The sequence below is a fragment of the Mobula hypostoma genome, unplaced genomic scaffold (assembly GCF_963921235.1).
Source record: "Mobula hypostoma unplaced genomic scaffold, sMobHyp1.1 scaffold_76, whole genome shotgun sequence".
Classification (NCBI taxonomy): Eukaryota; Metazoa; Chordata; class Chondrichthyes; order Myliobatiformes; family Myliobatidae; genus Mobula; species Mobula hypostoma.
The window spans coordinates 66620-85538 of NW_026948249.1; the positions used below are offsets into that span (position 1 = coordinate 66620).

An 18919-nucleotide genomic window follows, 5' to 3' on the forward strand; every position below is an offset into this window, starting at 1 on the left:
CCGGGTTGCAGGAAGGCACGAGTGATAGCCCGGGGGAACCCTCGTCATTTACACCAGAGGTATCCCAAGGAGTGTCTGAAACCGAAGTAGTTGATGGGGTAAGGAGGTCTCAAAGAATCAGCTTGCCTATGTAGGACCAGGGTAACAGAGCGCTCCGACTACACCCCTAGTGAGATATGTCACTACCTTTTACAAATGGATTGGAGTTGCTGACCTCACGAAATTCCCTTGAAAGCGGTGTTATTAATGTGAGAGGGCAAATTATTTCCAATCATGATGACATGACTATTTTGGTGTGGGGAGAGGGTAATGCCCTGGTTATTACTTTTACGGTTGTGCTGTATGTAGTTCATATTGGCAGTTCTGTAAAAGAAGCTTGTTTTCAGCTTGTTTGGCTTATGGTTGAACATAAGAGATGAGGAGAAATGTGTGCTATCCAATTAGGATGGTTGAATGAAGGGGATGTTTCTCTGGTGAGGGACACTAAGGTTGGGCCTGGGTTTTGTTCGGCGGGAGGTGGGGAGAGAAGACGCTGTAGAGACCCGGTCGAAGCACAGGGTCCGGCGGGAGACCCGTTTGTTCGAGATGGATTGCGAGCGACGTTCGGAAGGTGGTGTGAGCTTTCACGTTGACCGAGGACCCAGCGCCTGAGTGACAGAGAAGTTCCAGATGAGTTCCAACGTGTGCACGTATGACAGTTTGATTGGAATTGGGCAGTTTATTTTTGTTATTCTTCACTAACCTTTCAGTTAAGCTAAGATTCATAAACATAATTCCTTTAATTGTATGCAGTGTACAGTCTGTTATTTGTCACAGGATAGCAAATTACACAGCACCCACACAACCCGGGGTTTGGGGGTGGGATCGAGCCGTCTCAATCTGACGAGTTTGGCGGGGATTGAGAGTGCCTTCCTTCGACTCACGCAGCCAAGGAAACCGGGGTGTTTCACCTGTATATCAGAGTATGTGGTCAGACACACAAAGATCAGAACTTACAAGGAATAGGGAATTAAAGTGGCAGGAACAGAAAGGTCGGCGATAAGCAGGAGCAGTTACTCATCCGCCTGTCGTTTGTCCAGAACACAGGCGACGTGTCTTTAAACATTCAATGAAGTACACAAAATTAACAGCTGTACCTCTCCATTACTGTTGTCTCTGGATGGAGTGAGAAAACTGTGTGAACATAGAACATTAGTCAATACTTCCTCAATGTGAGCCAGACACGCCTTGATACAGTTCAAGGTGGTTCTCTGGGCTCATATGTCCAAGGATAAGTCAGCTCGTTTTTATTGCCATATAAATCCTGTTTGTGATAGATGTCATTCTGAGGTAGCCTTCTTGACACATATGTTCTGGTCTTGTCCTCTTTTAGAAAAATATTGTAAAGATATTTCTGATATTATCTCAGTAGTTCTGCGAATTGATTTACAACCTCATCCTACTACTGCAATTTTTGGACTACCAGTGATAAACTCTAGTCGTTTACCCATGTCAGTCTAATTGCATTTGTTACATTAATAGCCAGAAGGTCCATTTTATTTAAATGGAAAGATTCCAATTCCCCCACTACATTTCAATGGTTTTCCCAAACGATAGCATGCCTAAACTTGGAAAAAAATTAGGAGCGGTACTCTGGATCCTTCGGTTAAATTTGAAGAAATTTGGAGGCCATTTATTGAATATTTTCATATGATGTAAGTCCACCCTTTCTGAATCCTTTGTAGTAATTATTTTTTGTTCATGTATAGAGGAGCAGAGTTAAGGACAAATAATTTTAGCCGATGTAATATAACAGCCCAAGCTTTGTTTGTGTGTGTGTTTTTTTTAGTTTAGTTTCTTTTTAGTTTAGGGGGTTTTCTTTTTCACTGTTTATAAAATATCTTTTTCATGGTGAATTACTATGAGGTTGGAAGGCTAAACTATATTTGCTACTTGGAATTTGTGCTTGTACATGCTAACTGTTATTATTGTATCCCGATCTCTATGTATCGTTACTATTATTGTTATGTTTAATTTTGAAACTTAATACAAAAATTGAAAAAGAACATAGATATTGACAGCACATTACAGGCCCTTCGGCCCACAGCAGAGAGACCTACTCCAGAGACGGCCAAGAATTTCGCCAGCGCTCAGCCCGCTGTTTTGCTCAGCTCTGTGTCCCTGGATCACAGTGGATGTGTCTCATCCAGGACCAGGACATAATGGTGGCGAGGGCCGAAGACTTCAGAAAATCACGTAAAAAATGTTCCCTTCAAAATGCTGAAAGGCGTGGAGTGGCAGAGAAAAATAAAAAAAGTTGTGAAGGTTGGTAGAATCTTGCTGACGAATAGAAATTGAAGAGGACGAAGACCAGGCGGATCTCACCGTGCTGAATTCGGGAGAGGTGTCGGGAGAACATGCAGAGGACATAACTGAGATGCAGAAAGGAATTTCTCTCCATTGGCAGAGGGACGGAACCTCAGAGAAACCTGTGTGGAGAATCTTCCAATATTGGAAAAGTACAGCGGAGACATGGGAACTGTGAGAATGGAATGAAGCTCCAAAGGAGGAGTGTGAGGGTGTGGAATGGATGCAGGAGGCCGGAGCTGAGGAGATCCACGGAGTGAATACAAGAGACAGAAATGAACTGAATCAAACTTCCACACTGAAGACAGGATACAAAAGAACGGACACAGAGGGAATTTTTCCCAGGTGTGGCGTTAAGAAAAGGGATAATTTGGAAATGTGACGGGGAGAATACCCTTCAGGAAATGGAGTGAACGCTTGCAACTTTACACCCGGAGTTCCGCGACGGCTCACTCTTTGAAATACTTCAAAATATTCATTTTTTATATAAATCAATGAGTTTAAATGCGGAAAAAGGAAATACTTCTTCGTGGGAATATATTAGTCGTGATAATGTCTCATTAAGGAATAGCTTCTTGTTGTATTTCATATGCCCACCCTGATTTTCGCGAATTTTCACAGTGTGATCGCTATTCCCCAGTTATTACCCAGGAGGCTTTGCTCTATTTGCCCCGTTTCGTTCTCCTGGAACGCTTTCAGTTACGTGTCCATTACCATACGGCTTGGAGCATTCGTGTGGATGAGTTGTTGACGGGATGCGTATCTCGCCCAGTTTTCCACTGAGAGAATGCTCAAAAGTGGAAGGAATAGACAGGCTACTGAGCCGACGGATGGGACTGCGGAAATTTCACCTCGGGTAGCTGAAGGATGGACGTCCGCGGTGGAGGGAGGGCCGTGCGGGCGTGACTGAAAGAGCGCTGAACTCTGGGATCATGGGACTGATTTGGACGGGACCTCCGAGTGATTTGGATACAAGTGCGTAGAATTATAAACCCAGCCATCTCGATTTAGTTGTGTCATTAGTTATGCAAACAGCCGTCTTCAATTTATCCCCCAAACGTCGTTTACCGTCTGTGCCTCCTTAAATATCTTTTTTCTCACTTCTTCACCGTTTCCACATCGCTCCCCTTATCATTTCATTTCCTGAATATTGAGATCAGCTCTCTTTATATCGGTATGGGAATGGCATGGCAGAAAATTCCGGTTAACAGAATATATGTATATACAGCTCGGAAGGCAGTTCAACGAAGCGAATAAGGAGACAAGGCTTATTTATACTTCTGCGTCAAATCGACGCGGTAGGTACGGCGTCGCCGCGACCCATACGCAGAGCCTATGCGGATCCCTACGCCGTAGCCGTGTGGTCTTGTGCCGGCGGCGTCATGTGTCACAAATATGATTGTGCTTTTAAAGGAACAATCTCGATGATTTAACGAAGCAGGAAGGTAGATAGAGTTTGGATGACCTTCAGTAATGTTTCTAACAAAGCATCCATGGCAGATACAGGGACGCGGAGATGAATTAGCAAACTAGTCACACAATTAGCGTGGTAAATGGATGCGAATGGCAGTGTGCGAGCGTGTCTCTCCTCCCGGACGCCGGCAATAAGCGGCGAGCTGTAGATTTGACGCTGGATCCTTTATTGTTTGTAAAAGAGGATGTGAAACAAAATGAGACTTATCCACATTGTGAAATAAAAATCTGGGAGACCATATAGACCTTTGGAGGGTCGTTTTAGTTGTAACCTTTCAATGCTAGGCCATACCTTTCTGAATGCAGGAGGACAGTACAGCGAAAGTGGATTTTGTTATTCTTGCATTGTTCACCGAGGATTTGAGTGGAAGAATTCCGACTCGGTCTGACAGCGATACGGAGCACTGGTGATAACAGACTGAGAGCAATGGGTGCAATTCTGATTGCACGCCATGGGAAGGATGTTGTAAGAACTGAGCTATGGTAGATCAAAGTTCACCAGATTATTTCCTGGACTGTGAGGAAGGGGATAAACCAAAAGGAGAAGTTTGATTGTCTGAAATAGCAAATAAAATGAATGGTCCTTGTAAAATTTATACAATTATGAGGAGGTGTATATTGTACAGATAGCCAACAAATTTGTCTTCTCCTATGTCAGCAGTGGCACATCTATACGCAGATCTGAAGACATTCTCTTTTTCTCGCCCAGTGCGGCGTGGTTATGTATGCAGTAGACGTGCTGGATGCAGGTGATAATAAAACAATGGAAACGTGCCTGGATAAACCTTGGTTAACAAAGGTAGAGAGGGATACGGGCTGGATTATGGCTCTGGGAATTGGCATAGGTCGCTATAGTAGAGCTGGGGCAGAATCTATGCAATATTGATTCCGCACTGCAATCTACAAGAAGGTAGCTCTGTCACAGCGCTGACCGCAGCGAATCTCCACTGCCAGTGTAAAAGACATTCCGATGGCTCCACCTTTACCCGAGTTACCCAGCGGCCAAATGAGCCCTGAGTGTCAACGGAGCTGTCAAACGCAACGAGTGAATGAAATCAACTGAGCGATCGGATACCAGGATTGTTGATGACGTCACGGCTATCAAGGACGCTTCTGCACAGAAATGGAGTGTTATATCATTTCATGTCAATTTAATAGCGAGACGTATTATACTCAAACACATAAAACCCAGATGTACATCGCGACCCAATAACAGATTCCCGATGCGGAGAATTAGTAGTTAATGAACATTCGACCTTTAGGAATATGTGCTTTGCTTTACCTGTGTTTTTTTAACCAATATTAAAAATAAAGTCCAAGGGTATTTTAACACCAGCCGCATTTCATCTCTAAACTTAGCCTGGGTCGCTGTATAAATGCAGGCGTTCGTGCAGGAACTCAGATACATGATCATGTAGCCGGCTTCAGTGGCGACATAGGCAGAGTCGGTGTAATCACCTTCGTAATGCACGGTTGCTGTGAGTCGGGTGATCTGAAAGATCACAGTGACCGTCAGCCACAACAGAATGAAACTGCCGGATACACTAAAGAGTAAAATGATGGATTTCCGGCGGCCTTCCATCTCCGGATCCTTCTGTGTTTGACTGCCTTGACAGCGCAGTCCGCGGCGTACTTTACTGGCTAATAAAATGCGCCTTACCGTCAGACAGTTAAACAGGGTTATCAGAACAAAAGGTAATATAACCGTTAAAATACTCTGTAGAAAGGAGAATGCGACGCCCACAAGAGACGTAATGAACCACGAGCTCGGCTGACAGCCCCATTGAATACCGTTAACTACACGCACAGGTTTATACTGAAATAGATACGGGACGTTCTGTAAATGCATCAGGAGCGGAACGGTTATAATGCCGGCAACAGCTGTCCTCACCGTGCAATATTTCGTTTTAAGCTTCTGACAACAGATCGCTAAAAAACGATCGGCTGTAAACAGGACAGTGTACCAGACCGAGGTTTGCAGGCAGGTCGAATTGAAGTACAGGACGACCTTACAGACGGATGTGTAGGACAGGAAGGATTTTGGAAACTGGTACATGACGATATGATACGCAATTACACAGAGGATCATCACCAGGAGATCTGCCATTGCCATGAAAGCCATGTAGAGCGATATACATTTGGAAAGGCCGCAATTCCCTCGGAAGAGGACCACCGTTGTCAATAGGTTCGCTAGGGAAAGAGTCACAAATTGTGAGTTACAAACAGGGCGAGGAGAAGCGTTCTTGGAATTCAATGTGAAAATACTTTTCCGACAGTGATGGGCAAAATTACCGGGGAAATATGTTCCAAGAGGGAATCAAAACTCCTCATTCAGTGAACTAAAACGGTTTGCAGCCGAGCTGCGCATTTGCTCCAGGTTAAGTTGCTGGTGACGTGCTCTCGATGTCACCTTGGCGATGTAACCGAGAGGGGGCAGCACTGCTCCTGGTTAAGTTGCTGGTGACGTGCTCTCGATGTCACCTTGGCGATGTAACCGAGAGGGGGCAGCACTGCTCCTGGTTAAGTTGCTGGTGACGTGCTCTCGATGTCACCTTGGCGATGTAACCGAGAGGGGGCAGCACTGCTCCTGGTTAAGTTGCTGCTGACGTGCTCTCGATGTCACCTTGGCGAAGTAACCGAGAGGGGGCAGCACTGCTGCTCATTCGCCATCACAACCCAGAAAAATAGGGGAGATCACCATCTTCTCCCATACCTCCCTTGTGCCCTACATTCCCTACCCGTGGGATCGTCATTTCAATTGCTCTTACCCTCGAAGCCCCATTTAGACACCAGCCGTGATAGAGCTGAACACAGTAGCTGTAGGAGGTTCCGCTGATGTGCAGTCGACAGAATCCACTCAACGGAACTCTATTATTGAGCCAGTACAGGCCCGGAGTCAGTGGGGCCGTGCCCGCTATCGGTCATCAGCCCCAGGGTGAAACCGATGCCCTCGTTCCCTCCGTTTAGTCAGTGAAAGAGCGCAGGGCCCGGTGAACAGAATCAGACTTCACTGACTCGTCTAGTGTCGCTTGTACGCAATCTAGCTTAAACTCGAATAGTTTCCGAAACGTCTATCAATAAATAAGTTCTCACTTGAATATATCCGCCATTTTTGATCACATTCATTATCATCTTAAAGGTGCGACAGAGAGAAATTAATTCAAATCCCTTGCTGGACACCCCATTCTTGTGCTAGCTATGTTTACTATAATTCCCAACTGGTTCGGGTAAGACAGATAATGAAAGGTTTGATCGGAAATCCAAAAAGAGGGGAGGGAAGGAGAGGGAGAGAGAGAGACAGAAAGAGAGAGAGAGAGAGAGAGAGAGAGAGGGAGAGAGAGAGAGAGAGAGAGAGAGAGAGAGAGAGAGAGAGAGAGAGAGAGAGACAGAGAGAGAGGGGGAGAGTGAGAGAGACAGACAGACAGACAGAATGTGAGAGAGAAAATTCAACTCCGGCGGCAGTTGGTACAATCCGCAACGTTCCCACAAATCGTCCTGTTCTACTGCTCCTTCACCAAACGTTAGGTCACAAAATACATTTCAATCTGCAACAATCCCGGTATCAGATTTACGCTGACAGTGATGAACAGCGGAGAGGATTGATCTCCCTGAATTTCAGCAGCATCGTCTACGATGAACTTTGGGGTCGGGATGGGGGGTCGGGGTGACAGTGAACTTGACCCTGCATCAGCGTGTGGAGCGGAGACGAACCGTTCAGCAGCGGTAGTCTGCCGTGTCTCCGCGCTTGGTCGGTTTCGCCGGTAATCAACACCCAGTGAAATGACTGTTAATAGAAGACCGTCCCTGACATTTCAGATAGAGGATGTGTCGACTTACCCGGAACACCGAAAGCTGCGAGAATAGGGTAAAGTACAATGCTCAGATGCCGGATTGTTGGTAGAGCCATGTTCGGGTGTTGTACAAAATGTACCGCACTGCTAACACTGAGAGCCACTCGCCTGCGTTCTGACCTCGCTGCCCTTTTATACATTAATCTATACCCCGGTGAAAAAAACACAGAGGTTGCACAATAACTCGAGTTAGTTACAGTCAGTTAACAAACAAGGCGCCGTTTCTACTTCTGTGTCCTCTCGGCACCGCGGGGAATACTTAACGCTCAGTCCATAACACCGTCTAGTAACGTAGACAATCAGAAAGTTTTTAAAGCTGTTCCCCGCACTCCGGATTGAAATGCCAGTCATGACCTATCACCTACTTATATTAACACACACAACATGCTGCGTTCCACCGGCATTTTATGTATGTTGCTTGAATTTACAGCATCTGCAGATTTTCTCGTATCTGCTTCTATTGTTGCCTTCACATTCATTTTATTTTATATTAATTGTGTGATATCTCGCTCCATATCTCTCAAAGTCAATGTTACCTCTGAGTGATCTCACGATTTATCCTGAAACCAACCCCACATTATATGAACATTACAGCGGGCCTGCACAGTCTCCGTTATTTGCCCAGTGTCATTGTGGACCACACGGATTCCATCACCTTATTCCAACTTTGCCCATACTTCTTCAGTCACAGTAAACTCAGCAGCCCAGTGTGCGGGCATGATTGACAAGGGCAGCACGGAATGTATTGAAGTAATTCCCGCTTTTTGACATTGAAGGTTAAAAATCTCTATAATAACCTCTGTGACAAATATTCCCGATACCGAATGTGCATCGGCTTTTCCGGCTCCGAATAAGGTCTCAGTAAATGACGGTGCATATTATGGATCATCACTGGCTCCTCATTTCCATCATCAGAATCGGAACCAGCATCACGTTTACTGTCTCAGTAAATGCCGTGAAATGTGTGTACAGTGCAATACGTCCAAAAGCACCGAAACAAACAATAAATAAATAAACAAGAGAGGCAGCGCTAAGAGAATGCAAACAGTGACGTAGTATTGTTTAATTTAGAAAAGTTTAGAAATAATTTAGAAAGCCGATGCTTGAAGAGAATAAACTCAACTAAGATATACGAGGCTCAGCGAGTATTTTGGAGATACTGACGACAACTCCCTGAACTTTTACAGAGCCATGGACAAGGATATGAGCAGAATATATTGGGAAGTGTTTAATTTGCGGGAGTCACCATCATGACACTCTGAGGCAGGAACCTGGGGATGTGAACTGGGAACGGATGTGTTCAGGGAAATGCCCAACAGAAATGTGAAGGTTGTTTCGGGCGCCCTTGCTTGGCGTTCTGGGAAGGTTTGTCCCGCTGAGGTGGGGAAAGTATGCTAACTCGAAGGGGTCACGGCTGTGACGAGATGAGGAATATCCATTCCGGAGGAAGAAAGAAGCATGCTTAAGGGTTAAGAAGCCGAAATCATCAGAGAGGGTTCTGGAGAGTTACAAGGTCGCCAAGAAGGAGCCAAACAGTGGACCTTAGTGTTAGGAGTGTGCATTGGCGAGGAGGAGACCAGGAGGACGAGAGCGTAGAAACGACGAGGGATACAGGAGGAAAGAAACATGTGCCTGGAGTCGGGGGTGGCAGTGGAGGTCGTTAATGAATGCTTTGCTCCAGTATTCACCAGTGCAGAGCTTCCCGACAGATCAGATGCCGGGGACCAGCACTATTAACCCAGTACTCCGTAGACCAGAGAGTAGGAATCCCAGAGGGAACTTGTTGAATGCGGGGGCAGCGAGAACAGCCTGATATGAAGGTATATATGAAGCTGAGTGAGAGAGAAAGGTATGTGTTTGAGAGAGAGAGAGAGAGAGAGAGAGAGAGAGTTGAGAGACAGAGTGATGGAGAGAGGGTGAAAGTCAAAAGGGAGAGGGGTTAGGGAGGGTGAGGGGAAATGGAATGGGAGAGGGGAGAAGGAAGGTGGAAATGAGGGAGGTGAGTGAAAGTGGGAAGTGAGAGGGAGGAGGGATAGAGAGAAGGGAGCGAGAGAGAAGATACGAGAGGGAAAATGAGAGAGGAAAGGGAGAGGAGGATAGAGCGAGGAGAGAGAGACAGAGAGGATACGGAGAGGGTGAGAGGCAGAGAGACAGTGGGTGAGTGAGAGACAGAGAAAATGGAAAGGGGAGAGGGAGTTAGAGAGGGGCAAACAGAGAGAAGAAGAGATAAAGAGGCCAGAGAGAGAGGCGGAAAGGGAGAAGGTGGAGAGACAGCGAGTGGGACAGATGGAGAAAGAAACTGGAATGGGAGAGGGGTGAGTGACCGGGGATACATTCTGCCACCTTCATTACTGTCTGGTATTGGGGGGAAGAGCTTCTGCACAGGACCGAAAGAAGCTGCAAAGGATTGTGAATTTAGTCGGCTCCATCTTGGGTTAAAGTTAAAGTCTGTCCCGAGCCTTGAGGCTCATCAGGCCGGTGCTTATGCCGGTTTCCGTGGCGTGAAGCGACTGAGAGTACGAGACTCGCCCCCCCCCCCCCAACCCCGGATAGACGCCAGTCTATCGCGAGGTTAACCCCCAGCATTTGCCGGTGCCCATTCTCAGCTGGGTGGACTGGAGCAGTGCGTGGTTAAGTGCCTTGCTCAAAGACACAACACGCTGCCTTGGGCGAGACTCCAACTCACAACCTTCAGACCGTGAGTCCGACGCTCTAACCAAATAGCAGAACATTTCAAATATATCAACTGTTGGTGAATACAGCGTACGTAAATAAACTGTCAAGGGCAAACTAAACAGTCTAGTCCACCAGCAATAACAGGAACGATTCTCCAATCCCCAATAAAGTATGTAATAATAAGTTATTTCGAAGTATCTACTCTGCCAGGGTCTGGAGTCATGGAAAGGAAATGCTGAGTTTTTTCATGATGTAACTGGAAAATGGTACAAACTAGTGTGACATGCTTTTTAGATTTAGCATGATAAATTCCCACGTGGTAAAGACAGTGATGTGCGAGTTGTCAGAGAAGAAATACAAATATTGCCAACATTTACTAATATTTATTGGCAATATTACTCCTTTTCAGGGAAGCAAGCAACTCCATGTGTGGTCCCGCACAGAATGGAGCCCTGTCTGTCATGATATAGACTGCATCGATTATTTTAGTGTCGGGATCGCGCGGTGTATTTTTTTACTGGCACTCCAGGCGAGGTGAAATTTGGCGATGTGGAGAATTCTGAGTACGGGTTTTATTTTTTATTTCGCATTCCCCGCGAGGTGAAACTGGGCGATGGGGAGAATTATGAGGGCGGGTTTTATTTTCTGGCATTCCCTGCGAAGTGAAATTGGGCGAATTGGGGAATTGGGAGGGGGAGGACGCCAGGATGATCCAATGCAATTTAATGAAATTCGGTGTGCGAGATAATCCATGGTAAATAAAAGATAACGTGTTTAAAAGTAATTTATAGAGGAAAATGAAAGGCAAAGTGTTACCTGAATAGCGATTTGCTGAACATCCTGGAAATTTCTCGTGTGTAAATTGTCAGGTCGCCTGGAAGACTGTTCAAGTGTAAATGCGGTGAACAGTTAAGTAAGAAATAGTCCGTTGATAGTCTCCGTACGAAGCTTTTATCCCACTGTCAGAAAAAGGTTTTCCAACTCCAACTTCGTCTCGACATTATGAGGCAGAAACCGGAGTATCGTGTGCAACTTGTGCTCCTTGTTTTAGAAATACCCTCTCGCAACAGAGGAATGTTCTCCATCTTGGCCTCTGACGTGGCGGGACTGTAACGGGGATTGGATTACGTGGACCGGAGGCTCTGTCACCAAGCTGTTCCTTTTAAATAATCACCTGTGCGTTCATTCACGCTGAGCCAGTTACAAGATTTGCAAATATTTCAGATAATCCATCTGAGTTTAAAATAGTTTAGAATATCGAACGGAATTATTATTTTAAATTGCACTTTTCGTCCTTCAGAAAGTCTACCCCACAACCTTCTCCTGGAAAGCGCATATATAACATCCATGAGATGGAAACATGTGGATTTTGGCTAAACAGGAGAGATTTGATGAACTGGATCCTACTTTAAGAGCTCGGAAGAATGGGAGCACAAATCCTTGAAACATTAAAAATCCTAAAGGACAGTGATAGAGGGGGATGCAGTCGGGTCTTTTAAGAGACTTTTGCAGAGGTTCATGGAGCTTAGAAAAATAGAGGGCTATGCGGGAAGATAATTTTAGGCAGTCTCCGGAGTAGTTTACATGGTCGGCACAACATTGTGGGCCGAAGGGCCTGTAATGCGCTTTAGATTTCTATGATTCTATGACTTGAGAGTCTGGGTGCAGGGAATATGTATCCTGTACCGTCCAGTCGATGCCTATCAGGCAGATTTTCAGAACAATGTATATGCTGTTCACGACCGATATCAGACGAAATTCTTTGACGGTCGTGAGTGGTGAATCATTGGAATCTGATCCCACCTATAGCAGTGAATCTGAGGTTAACAGTACCTCAACCGTAGCCTTGATGGATAGTGGAGGGCGATTAAGTTGGGGGTGCCTGATTGCGAAACATGATCTTTTGTGTTATTCCGTTTTCTTTCTCCAGTGAATTTAGTGGCGATTGTGATCCTGTCCCGGGGAAAGTGCGGCCTCTCCACCTGCACCACACGGTACCCGGTGGGAATGGCAGCGGCGGATCTACTGGTCATTATCACTGAGGTCGTTTTATATCAACTCAATAATCATTATTTTCCCGTTTGTTTCCTGAACGTCACCTCTGTGTGCACTGTTCTCCGTGTCCTGTCCCGCGTTGCCGTGAACTGTTCCGTCTGGTTCACCGTCACTTTCACCTCCGATCGGTTTGTGGCCATTTGCTGTCAGAAACTGAAAACAAAGTACTGCCCGGGGAGAGCGGCGGCCGTGGTTCCAGCGCCATCTAGCGGTCTGTTCTGTCCACTCCGCTTCACTCACTTCAGAGATCATTAACAATGTACCATTTCTGAGGGGGTGGGGTTTGTTCTGCAATGGACAATTCTTGCTAGGGTCATTCTTGATTGCGGAGACTTCGGTTTTATGCACTGAGACGGGTTTATTGATGACAAAATTGTTCGAAATGGGGTTGACTGGGTTGCTGTGAGTTGTGGCGCTGCCTTGATTCATGAAGCTAGGGTTGTTTCGCCTCTTCGCCTCCCTGCACACAAACCTACTAAAATACTGAAAGGGAGGGAATCGACCACCGTTCTCTTCCTTGTACTCTGAGCCAATAGACACCAATCTTTCCTGCAGCCCAAATGGAAGCTTGTCCACAATTGGTCCAACTCCGCCTGAGGTATCCAGATGCGACAAGCCAGTTAAATACCCGTCTTCCTTAGCACCTTGAATCTCCACGAGTAAATCTCCGAGTTCTCGTAATTTAGTATGGTCCTTGGCTGATACCCGAGGAAAATTGTCCAGCCGTTGAAATAGCGCCCTCTCAATAATTTCAGGGGCCGCATAGCACTCCCGCAGTCTCTCCCATGCTTTGTGTAAGGCTAGTTTGGGGTTGCTGACGGACACTGAACGTATGAGTTTCACCTGTTCACTTGATTCCTTTCCCAGCCATTTAGTCATCAGGTCCAACTCTTGGGTTGCCGTGAGCTGGACTCCGCCGCTGGCACTGGTGAATGAGGAGTACCACGCACGGTAATTTTCAGGCTTATCGTCAAACTGGTACAGTCCTGAATTGACAAGGTCTCGTCGCGCTAAATACTGTGCCAAGGGTTCTGCTGCAGGTGGCGTGCTAGCTGGGGGAATATGTTGGGGAACATATGACTGAGCGTGGACGTTCATGATGGGATTTGATGTTCTGACTTCAGCCTTTGTCTCTGATCCCGCCGGATCTGGTAAGTTTGGTGTCGGGAAGTATCCGTAGTCAGCCCTTTCACACTGTGAGTTGTCTTCCCCAGGTGGACGCAATGCAACGAAGCTTCCCTGTGATTCCACACGAGATGGGACGCCACAGGCAAGTATGGAGAGGGAGAATGAATCTGCAGGTCAATTTGAGATTGGACATATTCTCTGGTGCGTTCCAATTTGGCCCTTTCTGACACAGATTTTCCTGCCTCGTCTAGAACGTGCATTTCACCGCATCAGCTTCTCGTTGTAGAGTCAGCACTTCTAACTCTGTATCTATCCTTGCCTTTTCCTTCTGGTTTTCCGCTTCTCCGGCAGCTTTTTCCATTTTCAGTTTTGCTTCTTGGTTAGCGTATGACGCTCGCACCTTGGCGGCTTCTGCTTCAGCTCCTGCGAGGGCAGCCACACTTGTCCACGTCCGACTGCTCTCGGCGCTGAGTGCAAGCGACTCGGTGCTTGATCGCGAAGCCATCGTACCACTTGTCGAAACATCTAATGATTCCGCCTTTTCACTGTAGTGTTCTCCTGCAGTGTGTTGAAACTCCGACTAAACACCAAGTTAAACCGGAACCAATGAAGACAGAGTCCTACTAGGGTTAACCATGACTATGACTATGACTATGACTATGACTATTTACTGTTCACTCTTCCGCAGTAACATCGTATGATGAAAACTGTTGATAAAAAAAATACAAACATACACAGCGTCTGTTTCATTCTGGACCCCACCCGCGCTCTCTCCTTTTAGCGAGAGTCTCCAGCCGCCCCGAGTAGGGAGAGGGGGTACTCAGACGGAATATAAGGTGCTGATCCTGGACCCTGAGGGTGGCCTCATTTTAGCACAAGAAGAGGCGATGAGTTGACACGTCGCAACAGGAATGGGAATCGGAATGAAAATGTTTGGACACCGGAAGTACCGCTCGAAGCGGATAGTTCAAAGGTTAATTTACTATCAAAGCAGGTATTTATGAACAACTGAGTTTCTGTTCTCCCCCACAGAGTCACGAAACAAAGAAAGAACATGAAAGTCGTTCAGAGAGAAAAATCAAACTCCCAGCCCACCCCCGTATAAAAAAGAACGGCATCCCGATCATCAACCCCCAAAACCCACCCCTCCCGCACAAATGGGAACCCCCCCCAAAAAAAAACAACCATACCCCGCACAACTGCGGAGAATCTGGTGTCACCAGTGTCGAGGAGCCGCATCGGGAGCAGCGGACACAACGGGCGACCCCGGAAGATTCACAGGTGAAGTGTCGCCTCACCTGGAAGGATGTTTGGACAACGGAGAGAGTTCGGCCGTCCGGCCCTTTCACTGTGACACCCCGAACTCCACATCAAATCCGTCCACACGAATCTGGGTGAACTTTAATGACCAATAAATATAATTCCTCTCAGTGATCAGCTGTCTGAGTGATTCCCTGACTCTGAGAGGAAGGGGTGTCTATGGTCCACATTGTCAGGGTGTTGAGTTTACCAGGAGACAGAGACTGCAGGGACGGGAGGTTTTCTGTTGACTAATACACTGTGTGTGGACCCCGCTGGCAATTCTGGTGTTGTGACCCGAATGGAGACAAACACCACGCTGCCCACTCCACCAACAACACGGCACAGCCGGACACATAACAGGGGACTTTACATCTCACAACACTGGATTCAGTGATGAAACCCGGGATTAATGTTGTTGTCCCACTGAAATCATCAGAAACGTCCATTCAGGTGTTTTTAAATACCAGCGCTCCCCCACAGGTGACGTCACACAGGCGCACCCACGCTCTGACGTCACATATGATTTCCCAACACCGGGATCTGCCCTCACGTGCTCCCGAATTGCTCCCAGAAACTCCAGCCATTGCTGCTCCATCATCATTCCTACCAGTTTCCCCTCCCAATCAAGTTTGGCCAGTTCAGTACAGAAACATGCCCACTCTGGACGATCAGAATGGTAATCTACATGAGGAGACAAAATATATGGGGGAGATTTTAAATATTATTTTTGCATCCGTATTTACTCAGGAGATGGACACAGAGTCTATAGAAGTGAGGTAAAATGGCATCAACTTCATGGACCCTGTACAGATTGCAGAGGTGGAGGTGTTTGCTGTCTGAAGGAAAATTAGCGTGGATAAATCCCCAGGGCCTGACAAGTTGTTCCCTGGGACTCTGCGGAGAACAAGTGCAGAAATTGTCGGGACCGAAGCACAGATATTTAAATAATCCTTAGTGACTGGTGAGGTACTGGAGGATTGGAGGACAGCCAATGTTGTTCTGCTGTTCAAGAAAGGCTTCAAAAATAAACTAGGAAATTATACGTCAGTGAGCTTGACATCAGTAGTGGGAAAGTCATTGGAACGTATGTGCAGGAACCAGATATGTCAGTATTTGGATAGATGTGGACTGATTAAGGATAGGCAGCATGGCTTCGTGCATGCTAGGTCATGTCTAACCAATCTCACAGAGTCTTTCGAGGAAGTTATCAGGAAAGTGGATGAAGGCAAGGCAGTGGATGTTGTCCACATGGAGTTTAGCAAGGCACTTGACAAAGTCTCATATGGGAGGTTGGTCAAGAAGGTTCAGTCACTCAGCATTCAAGATGAGATAGCAAATTGGATGAGACACTGTCTTTGGGAGAAGCTGGAGTGTGGTAGCAGATGGTTGCCTCTCTGACCGGAGGCCTGTGAACAGTGGTTTGCCACGGAGATCGGTGCTGGATCTGTTGTTGTTTGTCATCTAGATCAGTAATCTGGATGATAGTGTGGTTAACTGGATCAGCAGATTTCTGGATGACACTAAGATTGGGGGTGTAGTGGACAGTGAGGAAGAATATAATGTCTTGCAGTCTGATCTGGACCAGCTGGAGAAATGCAAAATGGAATTTAATGGAGACAAGTGCGAGGTGTTGCATCTTGGTGGGACCAAGGTCTTACACAGTGAATGGTCAGTTACTGAGGATTGCTGTAGAAGAAAGGGATCTGGGATACATGTCCATAATTCACTGAAAGTGGTGCCACAGTTAAATAGGGACGGAAAGAAAGATTTTGGGACATTGGCCTTCATAAACCAAATGACTGAGTACAGGAGATGACTTTGTTGACTTTGTACAAGACATTGGTGAGGCCTAATTTGGAGTATTGTGTGCAGTTTTATCACCTACCTACAGGAAAGATGTAAAAGAGATTGAAAGAGTTCAGAGAAATTTCACAAGGATGTTGCCAGGTCTGGAGGACTTGGGTTATAAGGAGAGATTGAACAGGTCAGGACTTTATTCCTTGGAATGTAGAAGATTGAGGGGAGATTTGATGGAGGTGTGCCAAAATTATGAGGGTTATAGATGGGGTAAATGCAAGCTGGCTTTTTCCACTGAGATTTGGTGGGATTACAACCAGAGGCCATGGATTAAGGGTGAACGGTGAAACATGAAGGGGAACATGAGGGGAAAATTTTTCACACAGATTGTCATCCAGGTGTGGAATGAGCAGACAGCCCAACTGGTGCATGCGAGCTCAATTTCAACATGTAAGAGGTTTGTACAGGTACCTGGATGGTAGGGGTACAGGGGTAGATAGTTTAAATAGGTCAACACAAACTAGATGGGCCAAAGGGCCTGTTTCTGTGTTGTACTTTTCTATGACTCTGTGACAAGAACATGAAATAATATTAATATTCATTTAATTCCTTTTAACAGCTGTGCAGACCAACCATTCATCTGGGCAGAAGATGTTTTCATGGCTTTAAAACTGTGGTACTTTAAATTGACAGTAGATAAAAGAAAATCCCAGCTGTACGTCAACAAAAGGGGGAACCCATTCATCTGCCCAGACAGTGGGAATGGATTCAGTCGGTCATCTCAACTGAAGGTACATCAGCGAGTTCACACTGGGACAAGGCCATTCCTCTGTTCTGTGTGTGAGAAGGGATTCAGTTGGTCTTCCCACCTGTGGACACACCAGTCAGTTCACATCGAGCAGAGGTTGGTCATCTGCTGAATTTATGGGGAAGGATTCACTCAGTTATCTGACCTAATGGCTCACCAGCGAGTTCACATCGGGGAGCGGCCGTTCACCTGCTCAGACTGTGGGAAAGGATTCACTGTGTCATCTCAGTTACTGAGACACCAGTCAGTTCACACCGGGGAGTGGCCATTCACTTGCTCAGTTTGTGGGAAGGGATTCACTCAGTCATGTAACCTGAAGATACACCAGCGAGTTCACACTGGAGAGAGGCCATTCACCTGCTCAGACTGTGGGAAGGAATTCACTTGCTCATTTAACCTGAAGGTACATCAGCGAGTTCACACTGGGGAGAGGCCATTCACCTGCTCAGACTGTGGGAAGGAATTCACTCAGTCATCTCAACTGATAGTACATCGGCGAGTTCACACTGGAGAGAGGCCATTCACCTGCTCAGACTGTGGGAAGGGATTCACTGAGTCATATCAACTGAAGGTACATCAGCGAGTTCACTCTGGGGAGAGGCCGTTCACCTGCTCAGACTGTGGGACGGGATTCACTCAGTCATCTCAACTGAAGGTACATCAGCGAATTCACACTGGGATGAGGCCGTTCACCTGCTCAGTCTGTGGGGAGGGTTTCACAAAGTCATCTGCTGTACTGAGACACCAGTCAGTTCACACTGGGGAAGGCCATTCACCTGCTCCGTGTGTGGGAAGGGATTCGTAGAGTCATTTGAACTGAAGGTACATCAGCGAGTTCACACTGGGGAGAGGCCGTTCACCTGCTCAGACTGTGGGAAGGGATTCATTCAGTCATCTCATCTGAAGGCACATCAGCGAGTTCACACCGGGGAGAGACCGTTCACCTGCTCAGTCTGTGGGAAGAGATTCACTTGCTCACCTCATCTACTGAGACACCAGTCAGTTCACACCAGGGAGTGACCATTCACTGGCTCAGTCTGTGGGAAGGGTTTCAATTGGTCATTTCACCTGCTGACACACAGGGAAATGGCCGTTCACCTGCTCTGTCCATGGGAAGGGATTCATTCAATCATCTCAACTGAAGGAACATCAGCGTGTCCACACTGGGGAGAGACCATTCACCTACTGTGAATGTGGTGAAGGATTTGTGGTGGACATGGACTGTGCCTTTAAATAAGAGAGAGAGAAAAACTGTCTACAGTACTGCTGCCTGCTTCTTGGTTGCCATGGTGAGAGACAGGCGGAGTTATGTGATGGACAGTTCAATGTTTACAGTTGCTTCTTGGTTGCCATGGTGAGAGACAGGCGGAGTTATGTGATGGACAGTTCAATGTTTACAGTTGCTTCTTGGTTGCCATGGTGAGAGAGAGGCAGTGTTATGTGATGGACAGTTCAATGTTTACAGTTGCTTCTTGGTTGCCAT

General features: G+C 46.6%; 1 protein-coding gene across 1 annotated transcript in view; it reads left to right on the forward strand.

Annotated features, from left to right (window-relative positions):
• Positions 1-201: 201 nt before the first annotated feature.
• The window catches only part of LOC134342171 (zinc finger protein 229-like), a 150066-nt gene continuing 131348 nt past the window's right edge, over positions 202-18919 (forward strand). The window contains exon 1 of the mRNA XM_063040145.1: positions 202-689. The gene's annotated coding sequence lies outside the window, so the exon portion shown is untranslated. The remainder of the gene's footprint in view (positions 690-18919) is intronic.